The sequence below is a fragment of the Oncorhynchus mykiss genome, chromosome 1 (assembly GCF_057628025.1).
Source record: "Oncorhynchus mykiss isolate SJ-2025 chromosome 1, ASM5762802v1, whole genome shotgun sequence".
NCBI lineage: Eukaryota > Metazoa > Chordata > Actinopteri > Salmoniformes > Salmonidae > Oncorhynchus > Oncorhynchus mykiss.
The window spans coordinates 47,782,491-47,789,373 of NC_143022.1; positions in this window are offsets into that span (position 1 = coordinate 47,782,491).

Consider the following 6,883-nt stretch of genomic DNA (forward strand, 5'->3'; position numbering starts at 1 on the left):
CACAAAGATAATGTGCATTTTCTAAACTAATCCAATCAGTTAGTTCGATGTATTGCACCCGTTACTGAAATGGTTGTTCCAGTGGAAATGTTTTAGGTAGTGTTATTAACTTTCCTAACCCTCACAGTCATTCTGAATGCAGGTTGTGGGTGAATAAAAATTCCAACTGTTGGATATCCTAACTCTGTCTGGATTCCAATAGGAATTACACATCACTTTTCAAGTCAGCATAATGTGACTTGGAGGGCTGACGTGTCCTGTAAAACCAGGAGTTTCCTAAAACGATTTTTATCAGGGTAAAATTAGGCCGTCAAAGTAAGGACTGATCATAATGTGTATGTTATTGGAGTTACATTTTCAGGATAACGTTTGCCTATGAACTATGAAAGAATTTGACAACCATTTCTGTCACTAACAAATACAATCACGGGAGGTAACTCTTTACGCAAGTCAAAGGATTTACTGTAACACTACAGGTGTTGATTTCTTCAGCTGAGACAGTGTAACAGCATTCAGCAAAGTGAGTCCAGTTTACTCTAAATCAAGTCAAATGTTTAACACCGTCGGACCTCTTTTCACTGTAGTTATAGAGCTAGAATAAAGTCATTTTGATATACATTGCATCTGGATAGATAGTACTTATGTATTATACATTGTGTTTTCAGTCATAACTATTATGGAACATGAGTTTTTAAATCCACCCCTCAGCTACTCTGCTACTCTCAGTCCATCCCACCTATCTCCGTAAACCGCTCGATTATGATTTCCATGTGCCAGATATTTTTCAACTGTGCTGTGATGTTTGACAGAAATTCTGAACCGTTCTAATTGCTTAGTATGTACAGGTTGTAAGTTAAAAATTAGTTGTTGTTTTTTATTGTTAATTGATTGACTATGGCTTTCCAAATCTCCCAACAGTGCTATTTGTAGGGTGAATTTGAGATAAATGTTGTGGTTTTTCAGCCGTTCCTGAACCTGTGACCAGGGACAAGCTACATAGGGGCAATACAAAAATAAGTGCCCTAAGGATTCTGTTTCTTGTTAGCAAAATCTGCAGAGCTGAGATAGTTTATATATATATATATATATATATATATATATATATATATATATATATATATATATATATATATATATATAACATTCTGTTTGTGGCAAGAATCGGCACATTGAAAATCTCTTCCAACTAGTTTGCCTGCATGGCTCTGCTGTCAACATTTTGGTCAGATCTTTTAAATGTTTGTTTTATTTATTTAGCCAATTTTAGTTTTCAATAAAGGGCAGACACAGTAGGTGTTGCATATTACTCTACAGTCGAGCGAAGCAAACACCACAAGTTCATTTGAGCAATTTAAGAGTTGAATGCAGAACAATTCAATCTTTTACGCTTTTCAAAATGTGTTCACTGAAAACAACGTGTATTTGACACTTTCTGAGTTAAATGCCCACCATTGATTGATGCTGCGTGTGTGTGCGCATGTGTGTGCGCGCATGTGTGTGCACGTGTATATGTGTGCAGGCTTGCGAGCGCGGGACGAACGGCCCCAGGGACAGCAGGGGAATTGATCATTGTTCTGCAGAAGGCTTTATTTCCGGTGCTTATCTGTTGTTGGCTGCGGATTTATGGAGAAGTAAAATGCTAATGTTAGTGTATATATAAACATACGATGGCGTTTCCTCTGTCATTTCTTTCCCGCTCGTTAAGTTATGAGGTTCATGAAAAGAAGGTAAAATACTGTTTTGGACAGGATCTCGGGTTCGTTAATACGGCATTCCCATTTTATTTAACGAACCCCTGTGATTCCCACAGAAAACATTGATTATCCAATCGTGGGGTTGCTTTGGAAATGATGATTTTGAAAGTAGTTCCCCAAGCTTTATTTCATCCTGAATGTTGCGTTGTTTAAAATGCTGCATAATTGTCCGGTTGGACGGAAGGGTGTTAATTCAACATTTTGGTGGCCTCTGGGAACATGACATTCATTTGACCACATACATATGTTTCCAGTGCAAATGTGTGTAATAGAAGCTGGCAGTAGCAGACACTTCATTTGAGGAATTAGAGGAATGGTTTGATGTGCCGGGCTAATTGTGAGGGTTATACCAAGAAAGAGCACTGAAGTTACAGTAGAGTGCTTAAATCCACTCAAAAACTCTTCTTTGCTTTTTTCTGATCAGCCCACTGTTGATACAGTGCCAAAAACATTTTGCATGTCAGCAGTCAAGTGTTCAAGATATTTGACTTTCAAGAAGCAAAGTGTCACTGGCCATAACTCTGCTGCTACTTCAGGTCCTCGTCCATGGGGATGTCATACTCTAACCATCTCCTATGTGACATGGAAAACTTGATCGGATCAAGGATATTATTCTTTAGTTTGTCGTCAAGTTGAATGTAATCACCTGTCATTTTTTGCACGTATAAAAATGGGCAAATACTTAAATGTTTCTAACAATGTAGGTTTTAAATGTCAGACATAACCTGGACTGTAGACACTGCTCCACGTGCTAAAGGTTCAACCTGACAGACATAACCTGGACTGTAGACACTGCTCCACGTGTTAAAGGTTCAACCTGACTCAGACATAACCTGGACTGTAGACACTGCTCCACATGCTAAAGGTTCAACCAGACTCAGACATAACCTGGACTGTAGACACTGCTCCACGTGCTAAAGGTTCAACCAGACTCAGACATAACCTGGACTGTAGACACTGCTCCACGTGCTAAACATTCAACCTGACAGACAGAACCTGGACTGTAGACACTGCTCCACGTGCTAAACGTTCAACCTGACAGACAGAACCTGGACTGTAGACACTGCTCCACGTGCTAAAGGTTCAACCTGACTCAGACATAACCTGGACTGTAGACACTGCTCCACGTGCTAAACGTTCAACCTGACAGACAGAACCTGGACTGTAGACACTGCTCCACGTGCTAAAGGTTCTACCTGACTCAGACAGAACCTGGACTGTACACACTGCTCCACGTGCTAAAGGTTCAACCTGACAGACAGAACCTGGACTGTAGACACTGCTCCACGTGCTAAAGGTTCAACCTGACTCAGACATAACCTGGACTGTAGACACTGCTCCACGTGCTAAACGTTCAACCTGACAGACATAACCTGGACTGTAGACACTGCTCCACGTGCTAAAGGTTCAACCTGACAGACAGAACCTGGACTGTAGACACTGCTCCACGTGCTAAAGGTTCAACCTGACTCAGACATAACCTGGACTGTAGACACTGCTCCACGTGCTAAATGTTCAACCTGACTCAGACAGAACCTGGACTGTAGACACTGCTCCATGTGCTAAAGGTTCAACCTGACAGACAGAACCTGGACTGTAGACACTGCTCCACGTGCTAAATGTTCAACCTGACAGACAGAACCTGGACTGTAGACACTGCTCCATGTGCTAAAGGTTCAACCTGACAGACAGAACCTGGACTGTAGACACTGCTCCACGTGCTAAAGGTTCAACCTGACAGACATAACCTGGACTGTAGACACTGCTCCACGTGCTAAAGGTTCAACCTGACAGACAGAACCTGGACTGTAGACACTGCTCCACGTGCTAAAGGTTCAACCTGACTCAGACATAACCTGGATTGTAGACACTGCTCCATGTGCTAAAGGTTCAACCTGACAGACAGAACCTGGACTGTAGACACTGCTCCACGTGCTAAAGGTTCAACCTGACAGACATAACCTGGACTGTAGACACTGCTCCATGTGCTAAATGTTCAACCTGACAGACATAACCTGGACTGTAGACACTGCTCCATGTGCTAAAGGTTCAACCTGACAGACAGAACCTGGACTGTAGACACTGCTCCACGTGCTAAAGGTTCAACCTGACAGACATAAAAAAGGACATCTTATTCATACAACTGGGTTCATGCTGAAAATGTGTATTTTTCAACCACATTTAAGCTCTAACTTAAACCCAAACACCCCCTGGTCAACCATGGTGAAGGATGGAAGGTGGCGGTGGGGTGGCGGTGGGGTAAGGTGGGGCGGGCCGTAGATACAGAGTGATGTTGGGGAGGGTACACGACTCACGTAACAGGTGGTTGTTGTGAATGCTGAAGAGTACCTGCCATTTTTGACTGAGCACTCAGCTCTACACTTCCTTATATAAATCTGGCCCTACTATAACGACACGAAACCGGGAGGAGCAGACATCCAGTCAGCTTCAATCAGAAACCAAAGCTCTGTTGCGCCTCCTGTGAACACTTCTCTCGGTACCACAAACGGCTCATTTCCGTGTAGCTCTAATCGACGGGAGACTCCTCTTGCGGCACAGCCGGTCTCGTACAGAGGTTTTAGCCTGACAGTTGAAACCTGACAGAGGAACCTGTAAATGGTTGTCTGCTTGCAGCGAGAGAGAGAGGGCTGCAGCTGGCACGGCGGGAGGGCACCATGTGTGCCATCCCAAACCCATCATGTCTGTCTTCAGATGCTCAACGCCCATGATCACTGATCAATGGAGCGTTACGCCACGTGTGTGTGTGTGTGTGTGTGTGTGTGTGTGTGTGTGTGTGTGTGTGTGTGTGTGTGTGTGTGTGTGTGTGTGTGTGTGTGTGTGTGTTTGCGTGCGTGCGTGCGTGCGTCCGTGCGTGTGTGCCTCTGTTTGCTTCTGTTTGTGGGAGGAGAGTGAACACCGATCATTCAAATATTCTCAAAGGATTGAGCAGTGAATATGTTTACCCCTAAATAAATAGTCAAATGACGTCCATTGAAGTATGCCATAAGGCTACAATCTTCTAGGTCAAGCGTAAAGGAGCTGAGAAGCAGGTACCAAGATCAACATGAATTTCCTACAAGCGAAGTTTTCTCCCACATCACACATGAGCTCATGAGCTGAGATAGTCTCCAACCACACAACCAACGTATCTTCCCTGTATGTGACTGCTCTATCCTGAGAGCCAGAAAGGGTAAATCTTTGTGATATTCACAGGCTGCTGTATGTGTGTGTGTGGCGTGCACATCTGGATGCTGGTGAGCAGTGCTGCAGAACTGGGATACAGCATGGCGGGAGCAGCTGTGCTTTTGGTGTTGACTGTTGAAGGTAAACGTGAGTGATAGGATCAGAAGGCACATATGCTGATGAGCACAGAGCAGCACACGGTAGCACACGGTAGCACACGATAGCCGGGAGCACCAGAAGGCCCTCAGCAACCGCACGCCTTTCAGCATGGCTACATCAAACATGCAGTGCCCAGACTCCAACAACACACCTTTGTTCCTCCTCACCTTTTTGTTGTTTGGCCTGAATGCGTATCGAGAGCAGCTCTGCCCAGGTTCACTTATATCACAGTACATCATCAGTGGCTGATGGTGTTACAATTTTTCTCAGTTGCGTACAAGCATTTTTTGGAACTGTGGTAAAACATGCCAAAAGCAGAACAGCAGAATGCCTGGTCGTTCATTTTTTTATTGATATCTACATTTGTTACGGGTGGATCAGCTTTAATATTGCAGATAGATTGTTGCTTCCATCAATGTCATTGTCCGCATCCTTTCCAATCCCCATATACTTTTTTTTGTCAATATTTATATTTTATTAATTGTATTATTTTCCCCAAACCCTACCACCACTCCCCCAATTGGAGTAAACTAATGGACAACAAATCTTAGGCTTCTACATCCAGCTTATACATACTATATACACTTTTATGGGCACGATGTATTTTACAACAGTTATCTTTTGTTTGTTTTTAATCCCGTCCTTCAGCTACCCTCAACCCTTTCAATCTATCTCTGAAGACCATCCCGTTTTGATTTCCATCTGCCATATATTATTATCTTTGCTGTATCTGGCCATTGTCTTGCCTTTGTACCTGGATTCCACATCTTAAACCCACTTTTGCAAAACTTTAAAGACAATTGTCACCCGTGAATATTGAATTCCCTGTAAAGTGTTTTGTTAACAGCCATAAACGCATTGTTTTCACCAGAAGAGAAGAGTTTGCAAACAGGGCTTTAAAGTGCGGCCATTTTAGTCACCTATGTTCTTAGATGCGTTGCTGGTGCAACCTGGCATTTTATTTTGTGAGCACCAGTGCGACCAGGAGAAAAATGATTGATGTAATCATAGTCTTCCCTGTGCAGTCGTTTCGAGTGCCCTAGAGAAAAAGTTGAGTGCTGATTTGTTTAATCCAAAGCCTACATCTGAAGAATATTTTTTTTTAAATGCATCAGTGATTTGTATTTTTTTGCAACTTTCTGAAAACCTGACGACATGGGAGTGGCTGTGTCTATCACTGTTGTAGCCAGTTAGCGATGTCCAAACAGTCCTTTCGAAAAGGCTTTCTCATATAACCTTCCAAATTAAACGTTAAAGGTACTACATATAGGATTTCAGAAAATGTCCTCTAATGGCTGTTTGGAGCTGGTGGACTTTTCGCATTTGGTCCACCAGTTTCAAACAGCTGTAAAAACGGTGTTTTTTTTTTGTTATTGAAAAAATGTTTCACAGAGATTAACATGGTAAAATGATTCCCTACACTATTCAATGCTTGTTTTCCTCACATAAACTCAAATAAGCAAATTCCTCAAATTCCTCAAATAAGCAACCAGGAAATGACAGAGCAATTTACATAAAGTCATTCCACTATTAGCACCAGATAAACACTGAGTGTACAAAACAGTAGGAACCCCTTCTGCACCCCCTTTTTCCCATAGAACAGCCTTAATTCATCGGGGCATGGACTACAAGGTGTTGAAAGCATTCTGCAGCGATGCTGGCCCACATTAACTCCAATGCTTGCCACAGTTGTGGCAAGTTGTGGCAAGCTTTGAGTGGTGGACCATTCTTGACACACACTGGGAAACTGTTGAGTGTGAAAAACTCAGCAGCGTTGAAGTTCTTGA